At 43.6% G+C, this 20,277-nt stretch overlaps 1 protein-coding gene and 1 long non-coding RNA gene across 5 annotated transcripts in view; one reads left to right on the top strand and one right to left on the bottom strand.

Annotated features, from left to right (window-relative positions):
• Positions 1-20,277, top strand: part of LOC135920280 (uncharacterized) — a 237,483-nt gene that overhangs the window by 177,543 nt on the left and 39,663 nt on the right. The window lies entirely within an intron of this gene.
• The window catches only part of LOC135919775 (transcription factor Sp9-like), a 189,072-nt gene that overhangs the window by 167,937 nt on the left and 858 nt on the right, over positions 1-20,277 (bottom strand). The gene's annotated exons all lie outside the window — the stretch shown is intronic.

Genomic DNA, 20,277 nt, shown 5'->3' with positions numbered 1-20,277 from the left:
TCTCTGCTGTTCAAGGACCGCTTAAGGTTTAGATGCTATGCTCATTGCCCTTGAAAACAATTTTCACACATTATTCATATTGTTTCGCGCCGTTGACGACCTTATCCGCTCATGTGCTACTCATCACAAATTTGCCACTTCGTATCATCCCCAGATTAACGGCTTTAATTACCCCACGCCTCGGTCGTATACACTGACCAACATGCTCTCCATGCATATTTCCGACGATCACAGTGACTGGGACACTGGTCTGCCCTCTGTCACCTTCGTCTACAATTCATCCCGTCATGAAACGGCCGACGCGTACCCGCGACGAGTACCAGCTTGACGAGTACCAGCTTGGCGAGTGCCAAACAGCTACTGCCGTAACAATATCTACATGCGACAAGCAAGCAGAATGTAATCGACAAGCTCATGACCAGTTCAAAATTGCGAAGCCGCCAATTGCCGTGGCCGTCAATGGACGGCTGAATATACTTGTTATTTTTTTAAAGCGAAGCTTTTTTCTTTTTGCCTCTTCTTCCTGCGTTGTTGTTGCTGGCTGCTGCTGTCAATCCAGCCGAGAAAAACAACTTGGGTCACTGCATGGGTATATGCGCAAGAGAGCGCCTGTGTCTGGCCAGTCTCCCAGAATAGGCATGTGCCCCTGTGACACAAAGGGCAGAAGCCTTAGCTGTACTTAAATGTCTCTTTGTGAATACACCTGTCATCAGCGTCCCTCCCTCGACAAGCATCACACACTGTCTTCACCCTCGCGACTCAGACAACTAACAACTACACAGGCGACGAGGCTGTGCTCGTGCACATGTTGCTGCTTCGATAACTCCGACGAGCTTCGCGTCATTTAGAGTCCTAATTGCATTGGACCTATATATATATATATATATATATATATATATATATATATATATATATATATAAACGAGAAGAAAGGGGGTTAACCGAGGGACCCGATAATTATTAGCCATATCGATAATTATTAGTCAATCCACTTTAATTTCCATTAATTTATCATTACTTTATTTCATTTATTAAGCAGATGCAATTTCCCCTATGTTGTACTTGGTGTCAGTGTTTGTTGGCTTCTCATTATATGACTATATATATATATATATATATATATATATATATATATATATATATATATATATATATATATATATATATATATATCAAAGGAATGACGGTTATATATGCGCTATGTAGCAATAGAGAAAGAGGAACGGGGATGGAAAGGCAATGGTTTTAACCGGAAGAGATTCTGGTTTGCTACCCTGTACTAGGGATGGAAAATGAAAGACGCAGAAAGAATAGCGGAGAGATACAGCAAAGAGAAGAACCAAATAAACATAGAGGAGGCGGGGAATGTCCGTCAGAACTATAGACTCGTTAATAGGCCACTCGCCTTTTCTGGCTTTCCTGTCTTCTATTTCTCTCTCTCTGTCTGTCTCACTCGAACACAAGAACTTCATGGGTCACTTGACCGACTTGCTTGTGGTGTGACGACTGTATATAGGCCGGTGTTCCAGGACTGTCTGCTCCGAAAGCAACCGGTCGTCAAGAGGGGCCAGCTAGGATGCGAGTGACTGCCTGTGTGCGCTGTATCGGGGACAACGGCAAAGAACATGTTCGATAGTTTCCTCGTCGCCGCAGTGATCACACGCAACACTATCCTACACAATCACACGCAAAGCCACAATCGGCAAAGTACAGTTTTCTCGGGTCGGGATATATAGTCCAGGTAAAGGTGAAGCTGCACATAGGAGTCCAGTCGATGTAGACGTGTGTGCTGGAAGCTAGGTGTTTTCCACAATGACTGCGTGGCATCACTTGCAAGTACTCGAAGCTTCGCTGCTGCATCTTTACTCGAGAGCGGGAATTGTTCGTGCACGCCGTCTTCGTGAGCAGATCGAGCAGCTTCATCGGCATGTTTGTTACCCATTACGCAATAGTGGCTAGGGAGCCACTGAAATGTGACGCCATGTCCTTGCTCGACGAGCCGATGAAGGAGCTATCGGATTTCTAGATCCAGTTGTTCGTATAAGGTCCACGGCGTAAGGCGGAAAGCAAGAAATGTAGAGCTGTCTTTAAGTCACTGAAAACACTCAGTTTTTAAGGCGGTTGCTCGGGAATTATGCGAAGCGCACTACGAAGAGCAGCAAGCTTCGCGGCTGTAGATATCAACTGATGGAATGTCTTTAGGCGGTGAATTTAGGGTGTGAATTTCGCAGGAGAAATCACTGATCCTGAAGACCCGTCAATGGTGGTTGAACCATCAGTGTGCAGGTGGTGGTATTGTTCGTACAGCAAGAGCAGCGAAAGTTCCTTGAGAGCTGATGATGAGACTCGGGCCTTCGTTCGAATTCCTGGTACTGTCAGTCGAACTTGTGGCTGAGCCAAGCACCAAGGGGGAAGCAAAACTCTCGCTGCATGCAGCTGTATAATCTGATTTAAGGTATACACGAAGGCATTATCGTCTGCCAAAAAAAAAAGAGCGCGTGGTCCGTCTCCTGGCAATTAGGCGACTTTGTAAGCCAAATTTAATGATGAGTAAGCGTGAGTGCGAGCAAAGCGTACTTGCCAAACAAGACACAAATCCTAGAAAATTAATAATGTTGACCGCGTCATATTGACAAAAGCAACCGACCTCACTCGGCCAACTAATTACCGACATACGAATTATGTTTGACAGGTTTCTGTAGACGGGAAAAAATTCAAATTTTACCCACATACTTCTTCTGTTGTATCAATGAAAAGTAAATGGTAATGATTAATGACGTTGTTTTGTTTTACGCGCAAGAACCACGATATGCTTGTGAGGTACGAAGCGTTATTGATAATCTAACGATGAGTTAAACAGCAGAACCCGCCGTGGTGGCTTAGTGGCTACGGTGTTGGGCTGGTAAGCCCGAGATGGCGGGAGCGAATTCCGGACATGGCGGCCGCATTTCGATGGGGGCGAAGTGCGAAATCACCCGTGTACTTAGATTTAGTTGCATGTTAAAGAAGCCCAGGTGGTCCAAATTATTCCGGAGTCCTCCACTACGGCGCGCCTCATGGCCCGATCGCGGTTTTGGCACGTAAAACCGCATAAATTAATGAGCTAAACAGCAAGTCAGCCTAACACACCGCTTGCAGCTCTCTGAAACGCACCGGACGCCTCAAACATGCAGTTTTGCTCGCAACTTCTTGAAAAGACTTTCATTTTACGGCACGCATGTGCAAGTCCTGCTTTCATTGCATATACGGTTCTTCCCATGTGCATAATATGTCACGGCAGACAGAAAATAGTGAAAATAAGCACACGGTTTACACTGAGCGTGTGCTTAAATGGTGGTACTTCATAAATCACGAAAGTTTATAATGCGCTGAGTGCCCGTTTCGTCTCTCCACACCATTTCCTCTATACACTGTAACACACGCGCCAGCTAAGAGCAAACGCTAACCGCGGCCGCGATGACGGACCAGTAATTTGACTAAGCGGTGGTGAACAACGTAAAAAAAAAAAGAAGGAAAACAAAGGAAAGAGAACAAAAGGAAAACCGAGTCTTCAACAACGCGGCCGACATACACGTGTATGATGAGCCACGCAAGCGCACGTATAGAAACGGAAGAATTAGGTAGAAAAAAAAGAAAAGAAGTTAACAACGAAACCGACGGCTGAGGAGGGAGGTAGGTAGGTATAGGGAGGGTTGAGGAAAACAGGCGAGTACATTACAGCCAGGTCGGTCGGCCGCACATGGAGCGTCTCGCCGCCGCCCGCGTGATTAACGACGCCGCACGTGAGACGAGACGAGCGTTTAAAGCTCGTTTATTTTCGGGCCGGACGGCAACGGAGACGCGGGTGCGTATATGCCTGTCGCGATGTAATGGAGGCGATCCTTCATCCACATCGGTCCGACAGACAGAGGGCGCTGCGGACCGTCAACTGTGCGCGCCCCGGACACTGTCGCCGTGTGCAGTCACGTGGGCGCGCGCGCGCGTCGTGCATGTATCCGTGATTATACACACGCGCGCGGTTCCTTTCGCGCGTCACAGGTGAAAATGATTCGGTGTCAGACGCGCATCTGTAACTGTGTGCGCAGCCGTGGGGAGATTATGATAGCGTGTTCTGTCGAAGCAGCGATTACGCGGACGCATTATCTAGCCTATATATCATGGGATCGGGGCCCGATCAATCGAGTGACCGGTCCTTGTCTTGGTCGAGCCGCGTGGTGCATGAGCCACGTGTTGCATGTAAAAAAAAAAAATGAAACGAAAAATGATCGTCACATTTTTTTTCTATCGATTTTCGGCTGGTTGGTTTCGGCTGCTCGCACTCAGGCAGAGTGGCTGCACCACTCTGCCTGAGCAATTTCGCAGACATACCCCAGTCATGTGTCACTCCTCAATTATCGTTAAGATTTCAACCAGATTTAACGCGAGGATGTTTTGTTAGTAACGGTTGCCAGTCTACAGCTGCAAAATAGCACTGATGCAAGCGAGCGCTGCTTCGTATCCCGTATGACGCAGAGGTCAAGAGCAAGCGTTTATCTCGCACTGCCTTACTCCGATCAGATAAGGACTAAGTGCGCGAGCGTGGCTTTCAGAACAGCGCGAGCCAAGTGGCCGCACAATTATTTTCCAGGGATAGATGAGAGCTGCACTACAGCCGACTTCATTGGGGTCTGTCGCAGCTACTGATATTTTTATCGCACTCAAGTGAATCACCATCTTGTTTTTCTTGCAGAGAAAGTATAGTCGCCAGAAAATACAAGCTTTGCTTGAATATTTATTTGCCCCCACCCAGGATTCCATCCTGGATCAGGACGTGCAAGTCATCGCGCCTCGTTCACAGCTGTCTTCGTCGTGTCGTCATTGTCATCGTGTAGTCGCTGTTGTTGCCGTCGTGCTGTTGTGACATTTCCTTCCCTTGATGCCACGTGACGTGCTATAGCGTCTCGTAGACATATATACGAATAACGTACGTAGTTACTGTTATATAAAACGCTGACTCGACCTATACTTGAGTATGGCTCTGTTGTTTGGTGCTCTTTCAACTGGAGTGATGTTAGTAAAATCGAATCCGTGCAGGAAAGAAAAAATGTGTGGGATTTGAATGCGATAGATTCGACCGATCCTGCTCCCCCTCTGCTACTCTTCCTTTCTTGAAAAATTCCTGCATATATCGTTAATTCTTCCTCCACTCTGTCAAACTGCGCGCACTTAACATTCGCTAAAAAGCTTTTACCAAAGGTTACCCCAAACTTAATCTCAACCTTTCTACCCACGCATTAATACATTCAAGTACATATCTTACCCCGGAACAAATTACCTTTGGAATTTGTTACCTGGTAAAGTGCGTTCCCTTCCCCTTAACGACTTTATTTCTGCAGTTGATTCTACTTTGTCGTATTCTGTTGCCTAACGTTGTTGTCACGTTCGAGTTCATGTTCATTCTTCGTGAATGCTCTATTGTATACCCACTCCTCCTTAGCCCTTGTCGGGTTGCAGTATCTAAAATAATAATAATAATAATAATAATAATAATAATAATAATAATAATAATAATAATAATAATAATAATAATAATAATAATAATAATAATAATAATAATAATAATAATAATAATAATAATAATAATAATAATAATAATAAAATAATAATAATAATAATAATACAGTACGTATAGTAAACTCGCACATGTATAGTGACCCGTGTCTGCTGCTAATCAAAGCACATTCAGGGTCATGATAGCGCTTCTATTCTCTACCAGTTCCCACTGCTACGATTCGCTTAAGCAGGGGCGCGTATGGCAGATAAGCGTTTGTTGTTGTTCTGTGACTTTCTTCATCTTTTTTTTTTCATTTGTAGGTGTGTGTTCAGGGGTTTTAACGCGTCCCTCTGTTGATATTGCTATATCTTACACATGTTAATTTTTTTACGGCGAGTGTAATGGGGATGGTGCAAACATAATATATTCCCATTCTTCCTATCTGGATTCCAATAACCATAATAGCCTACATAGTATACGAGCTTCCACTACCACTGAAAAATTATTTGATCACATTCTACAACTCAGTCGTATACTTGTTCAATGTTGTATACTAACACACAAATCCTGTGGTTGGTCAAAACTTCACGTATTAAAAAAACAAAAGAAAAGACAAGGCACCTTCCTTTTCGACAAAGCAGCTTCTTGGCTCAATTTCTCATCTCAGAGACGGCTCGTGGTTTGCTCACCCTCTACACTTGGCCCGGCACGAGCATCTATCTATGCGCCGCGAAAGATCCTTCCACACAGAACGACTGCCAGCGCCTGGGCACATGTTTATACGCATACTCCAAAACAATTGCCCTTGTGCAAGTGAGCGCGCACCCCTCGGTCCTCGCACGTATATTACAGAATGCATGCAGCTCCGTTCCAGGGCAGCTTCGTCCCTTTATTATAGTTTCTTTTCTCTCATTTTGATTTTTTTTCGTTGCCGGTATTGCCTCACTCACTCTCTTCACTCTCCTCGCCCACGTGACGCTCCGCGTCTTCAAGGTCGAAACCTGCATACGCGCGAGCCTTGAAGCGCCGCGCGGATACGCGCCCGCGCTTTTGTCTATATCGCTGCGTGCACGCGCACCGCATGCTTGTAACACGCGTTCCTTCCTAAACGACGGCGGACAAAGTCCGCGACAGCGTGGAAAGGATCTTTCGGGACCGCCGCCGCGGCCGTGCATGCTTCTGTTCTCGCTTCGCTTTCCTCGCTCGCTCTATCTATCCATCTATCTCTACCACGACGCGCGACCTTTCGGCTGCGCAACTACGGCAATGGCGGCGGCGGCGCTTTCGACATTAAAAGCGACGCCCGAGAGCTTATACGGTCGATCTAGTATATAGGTACACCCGGAGCTGCTGGAAAATAAATATGTATGTGTGTGCCTGAAAAGAAAACAAGACGCGGCGCTCGGACCGACCATGAACTGACACAGCCGCGAAGCGTGCATCGGCCAGGCGAGCAAACAGGCTGTAAGGGCATTACGGCGGGTCCGGGCCGCATAACCGCGTCGAGTGTGCTGGACGTGGATATATAACACGAGCGAACAGAATTGGGCCCGCCGCCGCCGCCGCCACCGAGAAGCATGCGCGGACCCGACAGCTAGCCAGCCGCCGCCGCCGCCGCGAAGAGGGCAAAGAAGAAGAAACAAGCGCGAGGGGAAGGGAAAGTTAGCGGCTGTGAGCTGCCCGCCGCAGCTTCGTCACGAAATCCATTATATAGTATGCTGAGCGAGGCGCGCTGCTCTGGAAGCGAGAAATCTTAATTTTCTTTTTGCTGATTGAAGCTGCTCTCTCTCGCACGCTCCGCAACTTTCTCCCCATCACCTCCGCGCGTCGTCTTGCGCGCTTTTTGTACGTGTGCGTGTTACTTTTTCCCGCAAGTTATTACGATACCCCTTGTCGCTCTCATATATATATATATATAAACACACGCACACACAAGCATTACTCTCCAAGAGCCACCGACTAAAGGTTCTTCCATGCCCTCGACTCCACTTTTCCTCCTCCCTCACTCGCCATTCTTCACGTCTGCCTTCCAATAGGGCTATTTTTCTTGCGGGCCCGTTGATAGAGCCTATAGCTTCAGATAAGCGAACTGATAAGAGAACAAGAAGAAAACGATCGCAGAACAAAGGTTAAGAAGCGAAATGTGGAATTGAAGAAAGGCGCGGAGAAAAAAAGGAGAGGGAGTCCAAACTGGGGCTATCTTTTTTTTGCGCTGTCGAAGCCTGCAAGCTGAAAGCATTCAAAAAAGTTCAAAGGAAGAACGAAGCATTGCCTAAACCAGAGAGCGCGCAGCCTTTATTAGTGCTCATGCTACGCACACTGATCACTCCGCAATATACTCACCCGCACACACACACAAACACACACACATACACACAAACACACGCACAGCGCCACGGTGGCAAAGGTTCCGCGAGCTTGCCTCGGCCCCTGAGATAAATAGAGGGAAAGAGGGCGCGAAAGAGGAATGCCTCGGACAATCGCACATATTTGCTAATGGCGGCCGGCCCCCATCCTCGTCGCCTCGAGCGTATATATGTATATATATAAGCGTATACATACTCCGCTACACATACACGAGCCGAAGAAGTGTAGTAGTGCCGCCGTGGGACGCCGCAGCGGAGCTCCCTTTAGAGCTCGTCCCGCCAAGAGCGCCGCGGAGCAAAGATCACACAAGACCCACGTCGGCGTATTACGTATTACACGCCCCGGGACCTGCAGCGCAGACACCTTTTGTTTCTTCGCCTGTCCTGCGCCGGCTCGTTTCTCTTTATCGATTTAATTTCGTACTTCTTTCTTTCTTTCTTTCTTTCTTTCTTTCTTTCTTTCTTTCTTTCTTTCTTTCTTTCTTTCTTTCTTTCTTTTTTGTCCCATGATTTGATTCGTGCCGGGTCGAAGCCGCTCTCCTTGCGACACCGTTCATCTTTCTCTCTCCGGGCTCGTTTCATTACCCGGCGCGACTAAGTGCGGCGCGACATTAGCTCGACCTGCACCTCGTTTACGCCTCTATAATATATACCCGGTATATTGCTCACGATCTATCCGCGGGCGCAACATAAAGAAGGAGAGAGAGAGATAGAAGAGGGTGAGACGTTGTCGAAGGGCGCAATTTGCCGTGTATAGTTATATATACGTGCGCTATCGGCTTCCTGTCCAACAGCGAGCCCACGCTTGAGTAAGCGCGAGATGAATAGCCGTCTTGTGCACCGATCAGCGCGTAATGCGAGTGCGGGAGATATGTTGCATAACTTGCGGGATAGCGAATCACGTTTTCTTAATTTTTTTTGGTCTCTGTAGAGCGCGCTGGGACGCGTGCCAGTTTTATTTCTACACACTGCAGCTATACCGACAGCTATAAAGCGTTCCACTACCCCACAGAGTAGAAAATTACGGCAAAATGTATTAATATTGGACGCGTTCTTTCGTTCTAAATATACACTTATCTCTAACTCTATGACACAGACGTCGTATAGCCTCGAATTGCAGATTCTACACTGATTTCCACATCTTATATAGCAGGAGGAGGGGAAAAATAGAGGCAAAGACAGGAAGATTAGCCAGTGTAATGACTATACCGTGCTGGGAAAGGGGTCAAAATGAATGAACGCTGATCAAAGAATGCACAAGATGAGAGAGAGAGAGAGAATCGTGCGCTCAAAAACGCTTGTTAACCCCTGGAAGCTTTAAACGCATTCCTCAGTTATACATGAAGAAATGCGGACTGACCAGCTGTATAGCCCGTTCCACCACAAACATCGCTTTACTCGACACGCACGTATATGTCTAAATACATGGGCGTGCAATTCTTCGGCAAGCAAATCCTGCTGCATACAGCGGTTGCGAATCAAGTATGCGAACTCACATTCAAAAGCAGAGGCGCAATGGATGACGTGACCTCTGGGTCAAACACGAACAGTGGCCCAGTGAAATATTGGTTCGATGCAACGAGCCATGCGCCGAACAAACCCAAACTTTCACGTCCTTCAACATCGCATTTAACTGAGACAGCAGTTTAAGCGCTCGAAACTGTGTTTGCTTTACGCTTTACGCCTTTACGCCGAGTAGTCGTCGTTATCGTCATTGGCGTCTCCTGAAAACAAGCGAAAACAAGCGAAAGGAAAACATCGCACTCCTTGTCATCGTGTCGCCCCCGTCACCGTTGTTCTGTTGCCGCTGTGGCGGTGTAGTATATACATGGTGTCGCAGTCAGTGGGGTTAGCCGGGCATGCATGCTTGTCCGGCAATTGTTCCGCCTGAGCATTTCATATGTTGTCGACACGGGTGTGTCACCAAAACGTTGATCAACTCCATGTCTCGAAGAAAGCCTATCAACAGTCGTATACCTCCCTTCCTGATTATTGCGAGCCCTTCAGGGAACGCGTATATACGCGCCTTCAAAGCTCGCGTGTGGGAAACCTTTCTTCTGTATAGACTGTGAAGCAACGCCTTTCCTCTCTGCTCGAAATGAACCAGATGAAGTGTTCCACGTCTCCGATCTTAGCCCATATATATGCAGAACGGACACATTCTGGAAATCCAGCCTTCAATTTTCGTCGTCAGTCGCGACGTGGCGTTCATCTCCGAAATAAAGACACAATTACAAAGGAAGCAATGCTAAACGAAACGAAGAATAAGGAATCTCAATTATTTTCCACACTTGAATGTCTTTCTCATATTACGTATATACTTTTGTGTACACCTTTTCTTCTCGATAGGGCGGTGATTTCACTGTCTGTTTTATTTTAACTTATTTAGGCAGGCCTACAGAACAAGACAGATCCAAACTAAACGATATCACGTTTATATCGTGCGTGCAATCACAAGCATTGACCGGTTGAGCTACGCTTTGATATTATATGCAAAATATCAAGAAGCAAATGAATGGTTAAAAAAGATAATATGATATTCTACGAATGTGTTCCTGCCCTAAAGGGGTCGCGAACTTTGGCTGGATAAGCTTTCGACGGTTAAGACCTCATGTATGTTTCTCTTTCGAAACAAATTGCGTTAGAAGCTTTTTTTTCTTTTGTCATTCATTGCGTTACTTTACATATGGCACTCAATTGTTACTCTACTGTTAGAGAAACTTTATTAGATTTCTTTATTCATCGGGGAATCAGTAGATTATGTTCAAAACCAGCAGACCTACTGCAAAATCAGCACGCCTGGTATCACGGTTATTTAAGCCCATTTTGTTGCTGTATAATTGATACGACAATGATAACACATGGGGAATGCGATTTCACATACGCAGTATTGTTTCGAAAGTTTGCGTGTACGCTGAGGAACAATAATTTTATTTAGGAACATTCAGCTTCCAGCAACCATACTTCAAAACACATTTTCCTTTCGTTTTAGGACAGAGTGATCTACGTCTGCGTGATCAAAACCCATGTGCAAATGAATGATTGCAGACATTGTCAATGTTTACACTATTTGATTTTTGTTCCTACTTTTCTTCATTAACTTTACGGTGCATGGTAGTTCATTATTATACAGAATTGAATATTTCAAGCCAAACAGGTGATCTCGTTGTATTCATTTGATCGATCTACACGAAGGGAAATCAATATTCACAATGTATTTTATGTGTGTACACTTCTTTAAATATTTTTTTAAACACCCAAGCCCATGCATATCTCATCGTAAATGAGATTTTCATCGATGAGATATCTCATCGTAAATGAGATGAGGCCAACTACACTTTGAGATATTCTAAAGCTCAGTGTTGGTGTGTATGTGCACAGGGGTACGTCTGATACATCTAAGCTTCCGATTTTGTTGCTTTGTTCTTAGTCTAAAGTTCTGTTGGTTGTCATTGTTGGTTTATTATTTAAACGTTTCTTTAACCAACCAATGCCATAGATGCTTTACGAGCTTTTTTTTTCTTTGGGGTATTCTCACTTTTGATGGTATAGAGAAAGCGTTCTATTTAGCAACCAAATTTTCCCCCTGCTGTCGCAGATAATAAAAACAAGAATGAAAACACATTAAATGTCTCCTTGTGGGGCAGCATAAGTGCATGGCAACAGAGTCATTTCAGAATTGCAGAAGTGCGAATGGGAGAACTGCAAATCGGAATCCACATGACAGCGGAGATGACGGAATTGATGCAGTGCGAAAAAAAAAAAAACAGTTCGTGATTCACCGCGCGTGAGTTTCATCCGGATCTGCCGCACTGTTTCTCGCGTATTCCACGAACGCATCCGGTCCGCGCAACTCGAGTTCCATCACCGGTTATCCAATCAATTGCTTCAGTCGTAATCATGACGAGGCGCGCCTTGGTGTAAAACGAATTATACAGGTCAAAGTTCGAGCAGACGACAGGACTCGCGCGATTTGTTTTTTATTTCTCTGCCTTTTTTTTCTTTCTTTCTTTTTCAAACGGCAAATAGAGTGTGCCGAGTCACGACTTGTCTCACGGCGAATACGTGGAATTACATCATCGATAAGTCATTCCATGGCTGTACCATATAGAACGACAGTGCATACTCTCCAAATTAGGGCTCTGTATAGTTATGTATACGGTTTATAATATAAAAATCAGCATAGTTCAGCTATTTTTCCTGCTACATTGGCTAATTTACTGCGATAGCAGGAGGCTTTCGCAGTGGACGCCGCCATCTCCTCAAAAATGGCTTCATCTTTGTGATGCACAGAAAGCCGCCTTCGTCTGCCACATGTCCCCACTAAATACTTCGCCACCCTTTGGATATACAGAGCGTGTTTGGTATATGTTTCATGGCCTACAATCTCGCTCTTAAGGGACAAGGTGGAATCGTCGATATTGAGAAATTAGGTTTTTCTCGTTTATGGCAAATTTTTTGACAAGTAGACGTGACTATGGCTGCGACAAACGACACCAAAACTGCATTAAAATAACTTTAATAGCCATCGCTATCACATTATTGTGTTAGATATTTCGGTTCACATCACGCGGTATAAATTAACGCAGTTTCCAAGTAAGGCCTCTCTCATCACAGGATAGTTTGAGCTCGCTGTTGTGTACAATAATTGTTTTATATGGCCTGAATGATAAATCCGGTCACACTGGAACAGACCAACACCCTCTCAAGGGTGCAAACATTTTCAGACTTCTTCAGTAGTGTCATGTTGTGGCCTTCGAAACACTTGCACTGACTGCACGATTCTCAGAATCTACATGGAGCACAAAACACTTGTCAAATTGACATGTAGTGTTATATCCGCGGCATTAGTTGGGTCCCCATGGGTAGCGGCGAGTAAAGGGTTGTTTTCTTCGCCATACGGCAAGGGTGAAACTAAGGACGCATGAGGTAGCCTGACGATGACGACAACATCGTACAATGTGAAAGACGTACACAGCAAACCGGCTGTGTACGTCTTAAGAAAAAACATTCTTAAGCTAAAACTATTCGTAAAAACAGATGCCAGCCAATGGCGTTAGTCGAAATTTGTGGATGGTGGACAAACAGTCACGAACTGGAGCAGCGACTTGTGCTTCCATCATTTTCGGAGCTAAGTTACTACTGAAGACCTGGGCCCGTATTCAGAAACAACTATTACACTAGAATTGATCGGAAGAGAAACTTTCAGCCAATGCTGACGCAGGATATATAATATCTTAGCGAAGTCGACCACCCATTGGGAAATAATACTTATACGAAAAAAAAAAACCTTGGGGATTCGGTCCCTGGAGCGGGCATTTCAGTCGTGGCTTTCCACAACTTCCTGGAATTCAGGGCAACGTTAGGAGAGGCGAATCGTTCCGACGGTTCGCACGCATGCTACCCGTGGAATGTGTTCGCTTCAACAGTTGTCACTGATAAGCGCCGAAAAAATAGGCATATAGCTACTGCGCACAACGGCGCTGTGTATGTGAGTGTATTCGTGCACTGCACAGAATACATCACGTATACCAAGAAGCATATTACAAGACCCTGCGTATAATACTTTCGCGCTTTTTTCCTTTTTTGACCTGTAGCGATGGCCAAGAAAGCAGAGAGTATAAGAAGTTTCCGCATTCCTTTTAAACACGCGTGTTACCGAAACAACATCGCCGTGATACGAGAAGTGGCCGCAGGTACTGCAAAAAAAAAATTTTAAAAAAATCTAGTTTTTGGCAGAGCATTACTGGCGGCAGTGTATGGTCCCCAGGGACCGGTGGCATTTTATAACCACAGATACAGAAATGTCCAGTGTTAAATGCAGGTATAGAGGGAGGGGTTGGAGCTGATATGAAGATTACGTGTAGGTACAAATTAGGGGTGAGCGAATATCGGGTTTCGACTATACGAATGGAATATTTCACACTGACTATTCGTATCCGTATTCCAGGAGGAACTGTTCGGTATTTCCAAATACTCAAAAAATACAAAATATTTCGCAAGAAACAGCTGTTGAAGTATAGTTACCCTTCTTTCTTTACTAAACGTGGTATCGCAAATTACCGGCAGTGAAACAACAGATTTGTTTGAAGCAATGTGGGAACAAATGACTAGTCAGGTTTTAGGTTTAGGTTTAGCAAGCTCTGCTTTAGGTTTTCAGCCACAAGTACATGCCCGACAACCTGCAGTTTTTGCTTGTATTCTGTCGTGTAGATTTTTTAGTGGTCTAATCAAGCACCAGTTTCATTTTTTTACGCTATAACCAATGATCTTTTCTTTGGAAGGGCCGATTTTACATGTATGTACGACACACAAGTTGCGGAGAAGTGAAAAAAAAAGTCGTTGAAGGACTTATCTTTTTTCAGCGACCATACATATATAAGGCATTTTTGGGACGCTAGTCACACAGCAGCCATCCATTCTTCAAGAGCTCGCTTGCAACCATGGCTCTAAAAGTGGTTGATAGAATATTAGTGCAGTCTTTTTTAATGACATGTTAGTGGCCTTGTGTTTAAAACTGATCATTTGTACATGATATAATTATTGATTTTTTCCCCGCAAGTCAGTACAGGCGTGGTGTACTTAATTATGCCGGAATACATATTCCTGCTGTTTATATGCCTCTGCGTTTCCCTATTCGATACTCGATTCGATATTCAACGGTAACTATTCGTATCCGATGCGTATCCGAAAATATTGATATTCGCCCACCTCTAGTACAAGCATTAAAATATCGCACAAATAAATGTACAATCTTACGGAGCCAACCGCGTCACTGAAAATGCATACATTTGATTTGCGCATTCACATAATGCGTATTCATTTACTATAGTAATCCCCAAAATATATAGTGCCTATTTCAGAATATTTATATGCGAGGCGCTTAACAGAATGTTTGCATGCATTACTTTATCATTGAGCTCTGTTTATGCGCGTTGGAGGAATCCGAATTGCAACGCCGAGGCATCTGGTGGCCCAATCTAACCGGTTCTATATTGACACACTTTTGTAGAAAGAGCATTGTGTGCGAGCTATCAGTACTGACAAGCAAGGGAAGAGTGACGCAGCATTAATTCAAGGTAGGTCATCACCTTTACATTATTTAATATCTCTAGATGGTTGCACATGAGCTGTCAATCTGTTTCGACACAATGCAATGAATTTCAGCTGTTCAACACAACAGAAACTTGTAACAATTCCATTAGATGCCTTGGTTCATTTGCACCCACTTCATTGGATTGAACGGCAGCGTGTGTGTATATATATATATATATATATATATATATATATATATATATATAGTAAAAATAAGTCGGCCGGTGGTCCGATGTGGGGAAAACAGGAGCCTTAATTTCAACGGCTCGCCTTTGTATCCTCTTAGTTACGGACAAGCAGCCGTTTACGCTGACGAACATTCCTTTTAGAAAATTAGTGCCTTGCTTTCAATTAAACAGTCAATTAAACAGTTTTCGTTAAACAGTCGTATTTGCACGAGTCATGCAAGGGGAGCAAATCTGGCCTCCCAAAATCAGCCACGCCCTTGTTTGCAGACTTTTCGCGCTCACAAATAGCCCGCTTCTTTATCTCAGCAGCACAATTATTGACTTTGTTTATCTGCAGCGGTCTAAGTGCAAAGTTGAAAACCGCTCAGCCTTGAAACACAAGCAAATTAACAGAAGAAAGCAGTGACTTCGTGGAGGTAACTTTTTTTTTTCACGCAATAGCAAATAAAGTATTGCACGCAAAATGCGCGGTATTATACTTTTTCCTTGTGTTATGCCGGTAACAGACGTAGCCGGTTAATCATACAAGAGTAGCTATAAATAACCTAGAAAAACTAATAATGAATAACAGAATCACGCGCCAACGCTTAAATTGCTCCTGCCGTGGTTTTTCTCATACTTAAAAAAAAAGAAGAGGAAGGTTTGATGTATGAGAAATAGCAAAGCTTGTAGCTCAAATCTCTATTGTGCGTTATAACTGACAACAGTCCTATAGTTCGGAAGGATCCTAATGAGTTAGCCACTATACTACTGTTAATTATTGTATGATCTCCAATTGGATGCTGTATAGCTAATTTACAGCCAGATAGCCTAAAGGTAATATCCAATAAGCAATTCATTACCCAAAAATAAATTCAGAACAAAAAAAATAAAGCAATTAAAAAGCGAGATGCCTAGACGGGCCGGTTATGAGGTGTTAAAGTAAGCGTTCTTATGCACACAATACGTGGTCACCACGGATATCGGCAGTGAAAACTGGAACCTAATGCGCAGAAAGAAAAAGGCAAAAATCATGAGTCATTCTACCCTGTAGAGGTGGATGACCATTGACGCTTTGTATCAGAGGACAAAGAGGTGACGCAGAATCTTGAACAAAGGCTACGAACACATTTATTGTCTTGGTAGGTGGTCGTCGTGACGAAAGGTACTCACACAGATTTATTTTTACACTTTTGCGTTAAGTCGTGTTATACCTTCGTTATACACATTCGTTATATACATTCGTGTTTTAATTTAGCGATATATTGAGGCAAAGAATTTGAGACCGAAATAACTGCACCGATTGGCAGTGGCCAGTGCCGTCAGCGCCTTCGCAGAGGGCTGGAGAGTATAGGAACGCTGGCATGATGAGCGGTAAGAGAGCCTGCTGCGGAAGAAGATGACAACGACGAGGAACGCGCGAGCAGTGGCACGAGCCATTGCTGATGACGATAGTTTTGCTCGCACGCATGAAAATTTCACGGAACCCTTACCACAAACAGCTTCGCTTAAAAAAAAATTCCACGCAAACACTTTGGGGAAAATTTATACATCAGACGCCTTCTGATAGAACGCAGTCAGAGCCCCTAAAGAAACTAATGCACACAAGTAGCGCTGTTTATAATGATGCTACCGCATCCCCATCACCTGGAAGTGCATTCACTTCATTTGTCCGTCTATTCAATGAATTCTGTCTTTGTTGCATGTAGGTAGTATTTCATTTTTGGTGAAAGTTCATATTCACTTTCCTTCCTTTGAAAATTGAATGAATTATATTCTGTCACATTTCAAGAGGCCACCTAGTAAAAACATAAAGAAAACAATAGTAAGGCCATATATTTCTTCGTTACTTTTGTAGTGGACTTTGGCGTGTTTCATACTTCAGTATACTGGCAAGTAAACAGTATAAATGTTCACGCGGAGCAGGATGGAATAAGAAAAAAAAAATATCGAGAATAAAAAAGCGCGCGACATTGCCTATACTGCGTTTGTGCTGTATACGGGCCCCGTTAACTGTGGTGCACAGGTTTAATCAACTAGTCGAAAACGTGATGCTTAGGTAATTGCGCTACCTGTTACCCCGCATAATGTCAGAAGCATGCTGTATACCATATAGAGTTTGTGAGCGTGCCGATGGCTCTGAATTCATGTTGCGAGTTCACCTTGTTTCGGTTGTTCTACAGTTGCATTTTTCTTCAGCAACGTCACCCCCCACCCTTCCCCCAACATTATATGTACCTGTGTTATGTCATATTCATAGCTCAATTGAATTTTGACATTTCGGAGTAAAATAGTCTGTGTGTGCAATGATACATGGGCATAACATTCCGTGCTGTCTCCACGCTTATAATCGCGCTATAGGGCCGAAGAATAAATAAAGGAAAACGAGATGTTGACTGGACACGTCAAGGGTCATGCAATGCATATAGTGTGGGCTCCATTAATCAAGGCACTTAGCACCGTCACGACTCCTGCTGGGCTGCGGGGTGATGTAGGCTAATCGCGGCCTTATGCGACCAAGATATGTGCATGGAAATCGTTGCACGCGCAGCCATACAAGAATCGTCGATAAATTACTCGCGATGAATAATGGCGTGCCGCTTATCGCCAGCCACGCGGGTGCAGTCGTTTCTGCAGTAGGCTCGAGATGGAGCAACTCAAAAATGAAGTTTACGAAATTAAATGCGATAGGCTGCAACGCCGGCAATAACAAACCCTAACGATTAACCTTGCGTTCGATACAAGAGATGGATTGAGACGATAAACGATGCTGCATCAAGTGGCCAAAAAGAAAACAATCATTTCGGAGGTGGCGTATGTATGCGTATATAGGACAGTTGGAAACACCCGTCTTTCTTTTTATTGAAATTAAAATAAAAGCAAGAGACGTAGTCACCTTATAATGGCGACGGCTACTCCTTTTCGCATAGCGGAAACAACGATATAAAAAATATATTAAGGAAATGAAAAGAAACCACGTCATAGCGTCAGAAATACACAGCACACAGTCCTATACACCCATGTACATAATATAAATATAAAAGTCAAATGCAAGTTGCACTACGATGAGTTTGTAAACAAAGTCACAAATACACAAGCGGCCGTGATGCAGACTGCGATGAGCATATAAACAGATGAGGAATTACACAGAGTTAAAATAATGCACGCAGAGAATAAAAAAACAGTATAACACGTAATATACAAGCGCTGATAATTACAAATAATAGAAGCAAGTTATAGTAACATCATGCGACTATTCAGTGTGATATCTAGTACTTGTTAAGGATGCCTGTCTCTTCGTAAAAACGTTCGAAGCGTTCAATGTTTTTCACCACGATATTTCCGATGGCCATGGGCCCAGCAATTTTGCGAGTGAGAAAGGTCGGTGAGAATCAATGGAGTGTAGCTCTTGTTCTAGCTGCCATCATTGCATCGCGTATATGGGGCATTCGAGGAGTACATAGCGAACATCCTCATCGTCGTGGCCACAGGTGCAAGCCAGGGATGGAGCCCGTTTTATGCGATATAGGAAATGTTTGGTGTATGCTGTCCCAAGGTGCAGTCGATGAATTAGTTAGTGTCTCGGTACTTTGCGTAAGTTCTACATCCAGCTGTTATTTGCGATGAGGGTCCACTTCATAAAGAATTGATTCCTTAGTATTCTCATTAAACCAGGTTGACATACCCAAGTCCTTCTTTAGTACTCTCAATATGCGTTTCATGTCCATTGGTGATATGCCTGCTGATATTGGCTGCCAGTGTTTAGCATATTGGTTCCAGGCAGGCGGAATAACTGATGTAAGCTGCGGGCTATTAACGCATCAGTATACAAGGAAATTGTTCATGTTATACTTATACCGAAAGCCTGAACTGGAGTTAAGAAACGAGTGAATATGACGTAATATTAAAGAAAGAAAGAAAGAAAGAAAGAAAGAAAGAAAGAAAGAAAGAAAGAAAGGCATGAAAAAGAACATTTCAAAGACATTTACTTTTATATATTACAGATGAAGGCCGTATACATATACCTCACAAAAACATATGATCCAACAAGTGACACTATAGCTGTGAATTCCAAAGCATTGACTGCATGCAGTTTATAATTCATTTCACTCACTTCGAACGTTGCATATTTTTGCTAAGAACATGGGTAATTTTCTTTTTTAGCATACGAACGTAAACAACAATCAGATGATTTTTTTATTGGTTTAATAACTGAAATATCGAATTGGGTTTTGTATAAGTGCGCCACAGATAAAGGAAGGAAAAGTGTTAAATATGCATATCGCGAAATTTCAGTAAACAAATAACATTTGTCGCAGCGAGCCACAAAGGACCCACCGGCGGAAAATACATCTCTCGGCTATAGATTCTGTTCCTTGTGTTGGTGTTATTCAAGTTCATCTGTTCGTCCAGCAGTAAAGGAACTTCACAATACCACGAATAAACTGCTGTATATCGGCCGCTTCTCATTGAGAGTGCCCAAATATAATTTCTTGCCCGAGCTTTCTAATTAAATTAAGTGGTGTAGACGCGATTCAGTAGGATGCACGACAAAAATTGACCGCCATGAGAAAAGACCTACTGATCAAGTTTTCGAATTCCAGTTGTTCTTATGGTTTGCCAAACACAATATTCACATGCCAGAACTATATATATATATATATATATATATATATATATATATATATATATATATATATATATATATATATAAAGAAGTTTGTAGGTTATATATTGAATAATGAATGGGGTATTAGTCACAGTTTTAAAACAAAAATGTGTTTGAGCCTATATACGTCTACGTCTCGAATGTATGTAGAATTATGCATGTGATAACACTTGAATATGAGCGTGATGCTGTATAGTTCTATAAAACGTCTTTTTTTTTTTTTTTTTCGCGCTGTGCTGTCCACTGCAGCAGGCTGTACCATTAGTGAGGGCGCTAAAACTTCATAAGGCATTTCACCTTTAATCTTTGCCTCCAGCAGGAATATTGTTGTATTTTTCCCGCGAACAAGCATGTTTGACTTATCAAGTTGATTGTTATTGTTATAAGGCCCCGAAGGCTCGGACGCGGCGTGTGGACGTTTTCCTTCCCGCAGCTCGATGTGCGCCC

Source organism: Dermacentor albipictus, chromosome 1, assembly GCF_038994185.2.
Source record: "Dermacentor albipictus isolate Rhodes 1998 colony chromosome 1, USDA_Dalb.pri_finalv2, whole genome shotgun sequence".
NCBI lineage: Eukaryota > Metazoa > Arthropoda > Arachnida > Ixodida > Ixodidae > Dermacentor > Dermacentor albipictus.
The sequence above is the reverse complement of the archived record's forward strand: the minus strand, read 5'-3'. Positions and strand labels throughout refer to the sequence as shown.